This window comes from Mesocricetus auratus, unplaced genomic scaffold (genome assembly GCF_017639785.1).
Source record: "Mesocricetus auratus isolate SY011 unplaced genomic scaffold, BCM_Maur_2.0 Super-Scaffold_100019, whole genome shotgun sequence".
NCBI lineage: Eukaryota > Metazoa > Chordata > Mammalia > Rodentia > Cricetidae > Mesocricetus > Mesocricetus auratus.
The window spans coordinates 12,498,691-12,511,558 of NW_024429200.1; the positions used below are offsets into that span (position 1 = coordinate 12,498,691).

Here is a 12,868-nt window from a genome sequence, read left to right on the forward strand (position 1 = left end):
ATGTGCCCTCGCTGTCACTCAGTGGGAAGTAACTTCCCTTGCTCACTCTTTATTCAGCCTCTTCGCCCGGAAACTCTGCTCTTTCTTACCTAGCTAAGTTGTACATCCTTCAAGGTTCACCTCTTGGGGGAACCCTCTCCATTTCCTTGGAAGGGGTCCCTGTCCCTGTAGGGGCTCCATGTACCTTTGACATACCTCTATTATAGAATTTGCCACATCCTATTCTAATCCCTCCTGTGTCTCACTCCCTAGACCCACAAGTCCCTGGGAACAGACTGCATACTTCCTCCCTAGCTTCCCACCCCCTGGTGCAGCTCTTGGCAGAAAGTGGGGCTTGTAAAATGAGTGGATGTTGGGTAACAGCACCAGACATTTCCACGGCATTTTTCTAGTCACCAAGCACATGTCTGCATTCCTCGTCTTCTTAGCATCTCCGCTCAGCCAGAGAGACAGGTGTTGCTATCTCCATTTCCTCGGTGGACCCTGAGATTGGGCTGGGGGTGATGTTTCCAAGCCCCTAGGTCATCATCTGGCATCTGGATGCATTTCGATGTCCTTGGCTTGGTTCCCCTATCTCCTCTTTATACTTAGATCCAGGGTTCATCTCTACATTTCCACAGTAGTGAGACCCTATCAGAAATCTGCAGAAGTGGATTGAGTGAGAGAGGAGGTAGGTGGAGGGGTTGGGGGAGGGGTGAGGGAGGGGTAACTGGGCTTGGGATGAAATGCATGAGGAAAGAATAAATTTTAAAAAGAAATCAAGGGACTGGAGAGATGGCTCAGCGGTTAAACACACTGACTGCTCTTCCAAGGGTCCTGAGTTCAATTCCCAGCAACCACATGGTGGCTCACAACCATCTACTTTTCAATCTGGAGCCCTCTTCAGGCCTGTAGGCAAAACACTGTAACACTGTATATGTAATAAGTAAATAAATCTTAAAAAATAAATGAATGAATAAATGAAAAGAAATCAAAGTAAAATCATTACCGGAAACTTTCCATTTAGTATTTATTTGAATGAATCTTTTTTTGTGAAAGACAGAACTGGAAAACACCAGATCAGAAAGGACAACTTCTCCAACCCCCTACATTGTCGACTGAAGAAAATGGCCCAGAGAAAGGTGACTTCCTCCAGACCCATCTTGACAGAGGTTCTTTCCCCTCGGCTTTGGTTGTTGCCACCAACGCTGCCGTCAAGGATGTTTAGAACAACTGAGGCACAGGACCATCTGACTGCAAACACAGGCTCTACCCGTCCCTGGCAGCTGTATGTTCCTCAGAGTTCAGAGTGGAGGCTCCTCTAGACCCTGCCCAATATTCGGTATGTGGCTCCTGGTAGTTGCTAGCTCTGAATGTGTTTCATATGAGAAGTAACTGTCATGTTTCCGTCATGTCACATAACTCCCAACTAGTAGGAAGCGGCTGGGAATGAGGGATGAACAGGAATTTCTGATACAGTAATTTGTCATCTTTGCTGGGATTCCAACACTGCTGTGTGTGTGTGTGTGTGTGTTTGTGTGTGTGTGTGTGTGTGTGAACCAAATGAGTTATCTCAGGGTATCTCAGAACACCAAGGGCATCCGTTGGCCTCTTGGAAACTTCAGAGGGTCTGAGCTTACACTGAATGTTTCTGTCACTCACTGTTTCCGAGTGTCAGGAGGACCTGGGGAGGTGTCGCTTTCATTCCTTCCATCTCAGCAACTAGAGGTTAAAGTACCTGTCACCGGCACCACCATTGTTTCTACCTAAAGGTAGCGGTACCTCTGTGGAATGTTGTCCCATCTCCTCTCTCTGTTACTCATTCATCTTCAGGACACTGGCGGTCTGGCCTCTGTCTTTTAAGGCTTTCCTCCACCTAGAATGTGTCTTGTTCGTAAGTACTGACCAGACACTGTGACAGTTGTGAGAACTGTAGATTCCCCTCACCAGAGCCTACAGACTCCGTTTCCTTTGCTGCTCCTTGCCTGGACCTGGGATAGATAGGCACCAAGGAACATACCAGGTTTGAATTGCTTCTCTCCTCAAAGGCAGTAATAACTAAAGCACTGGTGTTAAGTAAATGTAAACAGAGATTTTTATTAAAGCAACTAAGAACAAAGAATCTCAAACTCAATATCAGTTCAGTACAGGGTAGACTGAAGGAGATACAAACATGGGCATATGTGGTATCTTCAACTCCGGTTGCTATGGCGCATTTTCTTTAGCCAGGTAGAGCTCATTGACTCTCAGTCTTTCTGAGGGTGTGTCAAATCTGGTTATATTTTCCAGAAGTCCCTATCTACCGTTTCTCTCCAACCTTGATCTCTGATGTCTAAGGACCCTCTTCCAAAATCTCTGGAGTAGGCTTTGCTTTCTTCTGGGTTCTTGGCCTGACTTTCTTGTAGCCTGTAGAGAGAAACAAAGCAAATTATAGGGAGGTATGAGGTTTCCAGAATGTTTGTAGCTCACTCCTAACTGCTTTTCCTGGGCCAGTGGGAAGATATTCTTTTCTTGAATCCCTTTCTCACTCTCAATCTTTGTGGGTGTGGTGATTTGAATAAGAATGGCCCCCATAGGCTCCTGTATTTAAATGTTTACCTGTCGGGGAGTGGCACTAATGAGGATTAGGAGCTGTGGCCTTGTTGGAGGAAGTATGCCACTGGGGTCGGTTTATGTCTATCTTTCTGTCTTTCTGTCTGTCTCTCTGAGAATGTAGAACCCTCGGCTACTTCTCCAACACAGTGTCTGCCATGATGAAAATGGACTAACCTCTGAAACTGTAGGTGAGCCCCAGTTAAACGCTTTCCTTTATATGAGCTGCCTTGGCCATGGTGCCTCTTCCCAGCAATAGAACAGTGACTGAAACAGTGGGATTTATGATCACTAATCTCTGCAGAAAGGTTCCTTAGCAACCAGGGCCTTGATAAGGTTAAATTGTGACCTGACCCTTTGTGTCATCTGACTTTGAAAAGTCTGCTATATGGTAGGTACAAACCAGGTCATTTGAGAACATGGCTTGCGTAGTACTTTTAAGTGGAAGGTGACAGAGAGACACAGAGTGACTTCTACCTGAGTCTCCTTGTGTGCTTAGCAAGATCTTGAGGTATGTGAAAATAGAGACCCTGAAGCCACTGTCATTAAAGTTTTATTCCCTGGGGAATAAAACAGAGCAAATGTCCCAATTATCACAGAGCTTAGCTGAAGAAGCAAACTCCCGGCATCGTGTGTCCGTCATTCCCGGGCTCAGGACACTGTGAGCAGAGCCCTGTCTACCCCATCAGCAGTCACGCCCAGTGCTGGTTCCCACTCCTTTGCCGCACACCAATGTTCTTGCTCATTGGCAGGAAAAGAGTTGAAAAAAACGGAGTCCCCTACTGGTCCAGAGTCAGGAAGGTCTACTTGCTCGGGTGTGCCAAGTTCTGGTGGAGAGTCATTCTTGGGTGAGGTTTATGTTTATTCCTGGGTATATGGGGAGGGCTCAGAGGAGCCATTGACATGAGTGGAGCTCTTCTGTACCAAATCAAACCAAATTCGTTAATGCTCTTATCAATGTTCTTATCAATGGTGTGCACGTTGTACCCCAGCGCTGGGCCCTCAGCAGCAATGAGGGCCGCATAAAGAATGCTTTACACAGAAAGCTTCTTACCATTTATTGAGGGCTGGCTGCAAGCCCGGCACTCTGGAAAACCTGATTTCGATATGTGATTTATTAAGATGCACAGTTTTCTCTCTGAAAAGCCCTGCCCCTGCCGCCATGTTTAGGAGAGGGGGTGACAGGGATTCAACTAGGGGAAGAACTTGGGACTTTCCCGCTCTACAGTGTGGGCCGCCTAGAAGGGGATGACCCTGTCCTCTCCGGCACCCCACTCCTGTCTCTGCCACCCTTGTGCCAAAGCAAGCAGCCTGTCGCTGAGCTAGGCTGTTCCTAGGCTACCTTGGTCCCAGGTACCGTTCATTTCCTTGCCTGTTGTTATGTCATTCGCCTGTAATTTTGTGAGGAAGGGCAATGTTCTTGCCCCATTTTACGGATGAGGACAGTGAGGCACGGAGGGGATAGAGATTTCCCTGCCCGTTTGCTGGAGACAGGTAGAAGCTGGCAGAGCCCAGTTCCACTCATGTTTGCTATGACCATCACCCCCTAGGGAATGTGCCAAATTGTGACTCATTCTGCCTGGCCCAAATTTCTGGCTTCCTAACAGGATGACTGGGCATGTGGAAAAATCTCAGGCAGGCTTAGGAGGGTCTTCAGAGTTGGGGTAGGTGCCAAATATTTGTGAAACCAACTAATAAGCAGAAAAGAACAGAAAATGGGCAGTCTGGATCGTAGCCTGCACTGTCAGCTTGCTTCCTTAACAGCGCCAGGGGCTGATGGCTCCACAGTGGAAACCTGAGCATTGCTCGCTCACAGGGAGGCTGGAGTCCAGGACGGAGGTGCCCATAGACTGGGAGGCTGGAGTCCAGGATGGAGGTGCCCATAGACTGGGTTTCTGCTGAGGCCTCTCTTCTGGGCCCACAGTACAACCTTCTGCCTGTTTCCTCTGTGTGCAGGCACACCTGTATCTTTATGCCCACGTTGCTTCTTTCTATAAAGGCAATCATGGATCAAGGTCCTCATCCTCGTGGCTTTACATAGCTTTAAGGTGCTAATAAAGACACAGCAGGAATTTGGACATCAACATACACGTTTTGGAGAGACTTAAATCACAGATTCGTTAAACCTTCCCACCTTTGCCTCAATTCCAGCAGCCATCCAGCAATAGGCGTAGTACGGTGTAATCCAGGCATCAGTTCCTCTCTGCAAGGCTTGGGCTATTCGCTCCGTCCCTGGAAGCCACATCAACAGGAGACAGGTCCACTGAGAATTCAACAAAGGCCTTTTCCTGACTAGTGCTACAGACCCCTGCAGCTGCACACAACCCAACATTTACAGGCAATTTTCACTTCAACTATAAAGCTTTTAAATTTAAGAGTCTTAGTGAGTGGCGCCACACTCTCCTGTCCGATCAGAGTTTCTTTCCATGATAAAAGTGATTTTTTTTAAAAAGAGTCCTTGACGGATTGGAGAGATGTCTCAGTCATTAAAGGCTAGACTCAAAACCAAAAAAAAAAAAAAAAAAAGAGTCCTTGAGGGGCACGGTGGCGCACACCTTTGATCCCCGCACTCAGGAGGCAGAGGGAGGTGAATCTCTGAGTTTGAGACCAGGCTGGTTTACAGAGCAGGGCCAGGGTACAATCTTGGATAGGGATCAAAATGAGGTTGACTACACCCACCACATCTCCATTTCTTTGACTCAATTTCACAACTTTATTTGCATTTTCACATATAACCCCTGAGCACTTGCCACAAACCCAGGTACATCTAATGAATACTTTGGTAATATAAACTTAGACCTCCATTTTCTGGAGGTCAGAGTTACTTGATGGCAATGGGAATTCTCTTAGGAACTTAGTCTTTATGACAGAAGTTCATCTATAGCAATTCAGGGTCAGAATGATGACTGATGAAAATGCTGCCCGAGATTGCAGTGCTCTGTGTAGCCTGGTCATGTCGTGTTTCTCTCTAATCTCTCTCTCTCTCTCTCTCTCTCTCTCTCTCTCTCTCTCTCTCTCTCTCTCTCTCTCTCTCTCTCTCTCTCTCTCTCTCTCGTCTATTTTTCTATCTCTATCATCTATATATCTCTATCATCTATCATTCTATCTCTATCTATCTTTATCATCTATAACCTATCTGTCTTCTATCATCTATCTATATCTAATCTATCATCTACCTATCTATCCATCTCTATCTATCTAGATCATCTATCTATCATCTTTCTATCTCTATCATCTATCATTCTATCTCTATCTATCTATCTTTATCATCTATCATCTTTCTATCTCTATCATCTATCTATCCATCTATCTTTTATCATCTATATCTAATCTATCATCTACCTATCTATCCATCTCTTCACCTATCTATCTATCTTTATTCTATAAATGCTATGAAGCCTGTCTGACATGTCTAGGGAGCTTCTCTCCCAGAGACAGAATTAAAGAGTCTAAAGGGGCAGGGCATGGCATGTTTATAATTCCAAGTTCATGGCACTCGATGTGGCATTTAGGAGGAAAATGGTGAGCAGGAAGCAGCTTTATGGAATACTGCATTTCATAGTAACCTTTAAGTCCAAAAGATAAAAAGAACACTGGGCTGGAGACTAACCCAGTTCACTAAGTCAGGCCTAGGAGGGGGCGACGCCCTGGAACTTGATGGTTTTCAGAGAAGCAAGCACAGGGAGGAAAGGACAATACTGAATTGGAATGGTCCCCACCTTCCCTGCTGGCCCCACGGCTTGGTTGGAAGGATGGAAGGACGTGCTGCAGATGGGAGGAAGGAATCTCTTCTGTCTTGTTATCTCTTCCTTTATTCCTGGAGGTAGACCCAACTTTTCCTCTGGTTATAGAAGAGCGAAACTGTAAACCACAACCTCAGAGCCTGTCCTATCTTTTAGAGTTTCTGTGAGCTTGAGGTAGGGGACATAGATGACTTCACATGCTCTCTTACCCCTGGGGTCCCTGGTCAGTGTTCTCCACACTATCTGGTGCCTTTTGAAACACCAATAACGAATTACCCTTTATCACACTCCTAGTCTCTCTCTCCTCTCCTCTCCCCATCTCCCACCCTCTATTCCTAGGGCACACGACTTGAAATCATCAAAATCAGGCATTCATATACCAATCCTGTGTCAGATGTTTCATAAATACTAACATTGTGAGCAAGGAGTCAGAGCTGCCATCTTACGGGCCAAGAAACTGGGTTTGCCTGCATTCTGAGGAGTTAATAAATTTGTTCACAGTCAGCAAGTGTTAAGATTCTACCTCAGTCTTTCTAAATTCGAAACCTCACTATGTTATATAAAACACTGCACTAGTCAGCACAAAATTAGTCTGTGCTGCAGTTACAAGTGACCCCTAAATCTCAATGGCCTATAACCATGAAGTGTGACTTCATATTCCAGGTGCTGTGTGATTGACATGCAGCAAGACCAGGTTTGGGCTCTGCTCCACAGTCCCCCAGAACTCAGGCTTACATGCCAGGCTGCCACCAGTACTGCAGTCCCTGCCCTGGAGGGAGAGGGTGCTCTGAGCAGTCCAAAGTTACCAATGCAAGGCTCTGCATCGGATTGAAATAGATCACATCCATCATAACTCAGTGGCCTGTATATCACAGTGCTCTTCGCCATTGGAGGGAGGAAGCACAGTCTCACAGACTGAGAACCCAAAGTCTCTGGTGAACAGTATTAAACTAGCCACGGCTGACTGGTACGGGGATGGATACTCAATACACACCGTGTCACACCCCATTCCCTTCCTCATTAATGGACAGATAACAGCGGAATCTTTCTTTTTAGACCAAGGAACAGACATAACAAACAGGCCTTCTCTCTGTGTTCTTTTCCAGTTCCCTTGCTAAATCATAGGATGCTGGTAGCCGGCTATGCTGAGAGCAGGTTATTCTGGTGCCTGGGTCTTTGACGGTTTACTGTCTGACCACGTACCAGGGGCTTCTGATAGCCATCCTGTGACTGTTGCAGATGATGGAATGTGTACGGCTTGTGACACCCTTCCCATGGCATCCAGTAGGTCTGGGGCTCCAAGCAGCCCTTGTCTGCCAGTTACAAAATTTCTTCCACACAAAGAGGCATGTCAGAGTGCAAGCAACGGGCCAGGGCATTATTACAGGATTACGTGGAATCTGTTCTAATTGACTAAAACAAGAAAGATCATCAATCATTTGAAAGACTCGGCAGTTATTATTAGGTAGCCGCTTGCCTATGACACACCTCAAAACTGCTCCAGGCATGCAGCATGTCAGGGCACCGCTGTGGGAGAACCGCTGGTCAAGATGATGCCAGAGCTGCCAGTTGTGAAATGAAAGCCAATGCCAATTAACTCATTGTTTCATCTGCCGTGGGCCAGAGAATCGACTGGGGAGAACATTTTGTCCACACTCAGTGAACTGGCTGGTGGTCTTGGCCCTGTAAAGACGCAGCCTGATCATCAGGTCTCAGAAACTGAGGCCAGAAGGGACCTCCAGAGATGTTCGCACACATTCCCTTCGTGTCACCAGCAAGGATCCGAAGGGCCAGCCAGGTTGCAAGATTGGCTAAAGGACTGGCAACACAATTGTGGACTATTGTTTTAGGAAAGAGGTCAACGCGGGCACATCTTCAGCCACAGCATTTTTAACATTTTCGTAGCTATTTCAGAACCAAGATGCCCACTGAATGGCATTGCGCACTTTCTAAAAGTAGACAAGAATTTGAGAAACACCCCGTGGTGCAATTGTTCATTGCTTAAACTTGCTGCTGACTCATTTGCCCTCTGCCACTTTACCAACATCAGTGGTGATATCTGGTATTCACCAGCCACCCCCCCCCTCAAGTTCCATTCTCCCTTGTTGGGCTGGGAATGAGGATATAGTGACCTCACCTCCATGAGGTCTCATTGGCTGGTGGGCGGGACTCTGAGGTGAGGTCCTTGAAGGGGTGCCCTGGGGAACACGGATAGGACTCCTGCCCTCTAGGCTGGAGTAAGTCACCTGTCTGTCACCCAGCCGGTAGACTGTTCAGGAATGAAAGGGGTCTGTGCCACAAAGAAGCCAAGGTTCTCAGATGTCACCTTTTTGATAAAGGCCAAATGACCCTTTCAGAGAAAAGCCTTCCAGTGTTAAGGGGGGGTCCTCATTCTCAGTATTCACAAAACTCATTCATGAGACCCTCCTGGAGGAGTGTGTTCCATGTTAACTGTGAGTTTCACTTTTTCGTTCACTTGAGCTCTATGCCTCTTGAGATGTCTTCCCTCCGAGACAGGCAATTTGGTCGTGGTCTCTTTAACCACACCTCCCTCTTCTCAAGTCATATTAAGAAGTGTATTGGTATCTCATTGTTTCAAGGAGGTGGGGAAAAGGCGTTCCAGAATGGTTCTGTCTGGCCCTGCGGTGGAAGCATGGAGTCAGCAGCCAGTGCCCTTGGGCAGTTGTCCATCCTCACAGGCCCAGGGCAGGAGCAGTCTTTGGCATGGACAGAGGACGCTTGGGCTTAGAGCCAAAAGCCAGCCCTTTACCCTAGATGAGCACATGGAGTGGCCACCCCCAGAGAGTGCACCCCTTTCCTTCTTGTCTGGGTTGATGTAGCTTAGAGGAATACTTGGGGGCATTTGTGGGAATATGGAATTGCAGGGTGACATTGTAGGACCACCTTCCTCTCACTCGCTACAAATAGGAGGGAAGAAAGGACCCACAATGTGAGGGTGGTGCTCTTTCCCAGAGTCTGTGGATTGTTGAAAGATATTGTGGAAGCCTACCCCTTAGTAGGCCTTTTCTCTACTTGTCTTCTCTACAAAGACACACACACACACACACACACACACACACACACACACACACACACACTTGTTCCTTTGAAGCCACTAAGTTCAGGTTCTCGAAAACTCTAGAAAAGGTCAAAGAATTCACAGCTGAAGAACTTAAGACTTTAAGGGAAAGTAGAGTCAAGAGAACATAAGTCAGGAATTACATTATCCTTATAGTTGATTTTGGCTCAGGGAAGAGGACACCAATTAAAGAACGTTTTAGGATGTGTCCAAATTAGTCACTTTCCTTGTGCCATGACCTGGGAAGCAGCAGCTTCAGGTTCAGTCATTCCAGTGCAAAGTGAAAAGCCTGGTTTGAGTTGTATTAATTTCGTTAGCAATTACATGTGCTTCCTCCACACCCTTCTTATCCGTTGGCAAAAGTTTCTGTCCCGTCCAGTCCTGCAGCTCTTTAGTCCCAAATAAACACACAGAGGCTTACATTAATTATAAATTGTTTGGCTTATTGCTCAGGCTTATTACTAACAAGCTCTTACACCTTAATTTAACTCATAAATTTTATCTATGTTTAGCCACGTGGCTTAGTACCTTTTTTCAGTAAGGGATTCTCATCTTCCTTCCGCTGCTCTGGCTGGTAACTGCATCTCTGCCTTTCCTCTTTCCAGAATTCTCCTAGTCTGGTAGCCTCACCTATACTTCCCGCCTGGCTACTGGCCAATCAACATTTTTAATTAAACCAATATGAGATGAGTGACAACTCTTGACAGTGCACAAGAGCATTTTCCCACATCACTTATCTACAACTTTAACGGTCTTTCCTTTCCAAACTTTACATTTTCATATGGCTTTTACCCATTTTTCTGCTCTCTCACTGTAAATCTGTTCAAAAGAAGTGGGCAGTAACCATGCCACATCCTGAATATTATGTTGTCTTGAAATTTCCTCTGCCAAACAAATTAGTTCATTGCCTTTGAGGTCAGCCTTGCTCAAGTTCTCAAGGCAAGAAGAACATAGTCACATTGTTTTGCCAGAATGTAACATTAAATGGCCTCTAGTTACATTCCTAATATTCTTTTTCGCCCTCTGAAAGTCATCAGCCTATGTGTGCTGGTTAGTTTTATGCAAACTTGTCACAAGCTAGAGTTGTCTGAGAGGAGAGAATCGCAATTGAGAAAATGCCTTCATAAGACTGGGCTGTAGGCAAGCCTGTATGGCATTTTCTTAATTAGTGATTGATGGGGGAGGTTCCAGCCCATCGTGGGTGGTACCATCTCTGGACTGGCGGTCCTGGATTCTATAAGAAAGCAGGCTGAGCAAGCCATGGGGAGCAAGCCAGTAAGCAGCATTCCTCCATGGCCTCTGCTTCAGCTCCTGCCTCCAGGTTCCTGCCCCGTTTGAGTTCCTGTCCTGACTTCCTTCAATGATGAACAGTGCTGTGGAAGTGTAAGCTGAACACACCCCCTTCTTCCCCAGCTCGCTTTGGCCATGTTTCATCACAACAGTAGAAACCCTAACTAGGACAACATGTCTGGCCTCCCTCCCTCCCACCAGAACGGCCCTGTAAGCTCTGCTGTAGCATTCTAGGGCTTTCTAAGTTTCTGGGTCCAAACTCTTCCAATTCCTCCTGCAAACCAGTTTCAAAGGCCTAGAAGTCACAGGGTCAGCCAGTCACAGCAGTAGGAAAGCGTGGCAATGGGAATAGATCATATAGTGTCTACAGCCAGCAAACAGAGGGCATTAAAGTCTGGTGCTCATCTGGCCTCCCCATTTCTTCTCTTTTTATTCAGCCTAGAAGCCACATTTAGGACAGTTCTTTCCTCCTCAGGAGAACTTCTCTGGTCAATCAGGGTCTCCTTTCAGGGAACCCAGCTCAGACACACAACGGCTGGTCTCAGCTCAGCAGCGTTCTGGGACCTTGGTTAAAAAGCCTCAGTGACCCTGTGACTCTTGCCGATGCAGCCAAAGTTGTGTCTTCTTGATGATCCTAGATGCCAATCAAGCTGGTAATCACACTTAACCATCACAGTGTCACATTCTGTGAGTGGTTTGCAAAGGCTACTGAACAAATTAACCCACAAGTCTGTGACTGAGACAGCCGTTTCCCTCAATCCAGCATCACCACGGACACGCGGTTGAAGATGTTCACTGAGGAATTATTTGTGATAGTGACAAACCAGAAAAAAAGTTTAGTTCATTTTCTACTACTTTAAAAAAATCTAGGACTGACTAATCTATAAAGAATACAGGTTTATTTAGCTTTCAGTTCTGGAGGCTGGGGTGTACAAAAGTATGTTTCTGACACCTGCTTGTCCCCTGGTAAGGGTCTGAAAATACACATTATATTGGTAAACTGTCACATTCTGTTACGTTTCCTGAAAGTAGACTCTGGAAGCAAAGAGGTTTTGCCTTGTCTCCTTCAAAACTCCTTATCCTGGGTCAGCCTGGCCCCCTGGTTCTGTAACAGAGAGTGAGGGAAACAGTCAGCCAGGCCAAGATTATTAAAAGCATCACGTCCCTGAGGACAGCTGGGAGGTAAAGCCTTTGCAAGTGTCAAGAAACTCATCCATGGAAAGAAAGCTCAGTCAGAAACTACAGCTGGCTGCCTCAACTTCCCCAGTCAATTTTTTGCTGGACGTTGCAAGCCCCAAGCTTACAACCTTTGTTTGCTCATCAACCAGGCTACTCCAGCCGTCTGTGCTGGATGATGAAAAGACTGGCTTGAAGATGTTGAGCTGCTGTTTCTGTTGCTATGGCACTTGCTGACTTTTTCCTTTTAACTCGTGCTTTCTCTAGATTTAAAACATGGTCGTTGCAGATCATTGTCTGGACTGTACAGAACAGGGTCTTCCTGCGGCTCCAAAATAAGGCAGAGCAGACCTCAGGGTGACAAAGGACGAGCTCATCAGAGAGCTTACTGCATTTTTTGTTGTTATTGTGGTTTAGTGTTTGTTTAATGTGTCTGTGTGTGTGCATGTGCAGGGTAGCATGCACACATGTGATGGTCAGAGGACAATTGAGGGAACTGCTTGTCCTCCAGCGTGTAAGTTCCAGGGATCCGGGCATGCTGTCAGGCTTGGCGACAAGCATTTTTACCTGCCCAGGCATCTCACTGCCACCAACCCCTTTTCATACTTACCTAGATATTCATTTTTGTTTCTGGCTTTGGTCTAGTGGTATCAGGGATTAAACCCAGGACCCCTGACCCACATCTTTAGCTATTGCTCTTATTTACTTTGAGGTAGATCATTTTTTTTTTTGGTTTTTTTCGAGACAGGCTTTCTCTGTGGCTTTGGAGGCTGTCCTGGAACTCGCTCTGTAGACCAGGCTGGTCTCGAACTCACAGAGATCCGCCTGCCTCTGCCTCCCGAGTGCTGGGATTAAAGGCGTGCGCCACCAACGCCTGGTGAGGTAGATCATTTTTTTAAGGTTATTTTTTACACTCCAATCCCAGTCCTCCCTCCCTCCTCTCCTCTGGCTCCCCATGCCCACTTCCCCTCCTCCCCTCCTCCCCTCCTCCCCTCCTCCCCTCCTTCCC

The 12,868-nt window shown here is 46.5% G+C and overlaps 3 long non-coding RNA genes across 4 annotated transcripts in view; 1 reads left to right on the top strand and 2 right to left on the bottom strand.

Annotated features, from left to right (window-relative positions):
• The first annotated feature begins 365 nt into the window (after positions 1 to 365).
• On the top strand, positions 366 to 7,999 carry LOC121133020. Its single transcript, XR_005869751.1, has 3 exons — positions 366 to 670; positions 1,039 to 1,321; positions 7,421 to 7,999. It is a non-coding gene; the product is annotated as an uncharacterized LOC121133020 (long non-coding RNA).
• LOC121133019 lies at positions 2,057 to 7,427 on the bottom strand. The gene is made up of 3 exons (XR_005869750.1): positions 6,291 to 7,427; positions 4,706 to 4,803; positions 2,057 to 2,385 (listed from the first exon to the last, which is right to left on the bottom strand). It is a non-coding gene; the product is annotated as an uncharacterized LOC121133019 (long non-coding RNA).
• A 3,568-nt stretch (positions 8,000 to 11,567) lies between the features above and the next one.
• LOC106021774 overlaps positions 11,568 to 12,868 on the bottom strand; it is a 45,073-nt gene continuing 43,772 nt past the window's right edge. For both annotated transcript variants that reach the window (XR_005869723.1, XR_001196947.3), the window contains one exon: positions 11,568 to 11,788. This is a non-coding gene — a long non-coding RNA (uncharacterized LOC106021774). The remainder of the gene's footprint in view (positions 11,789 to 12,868) is intronic.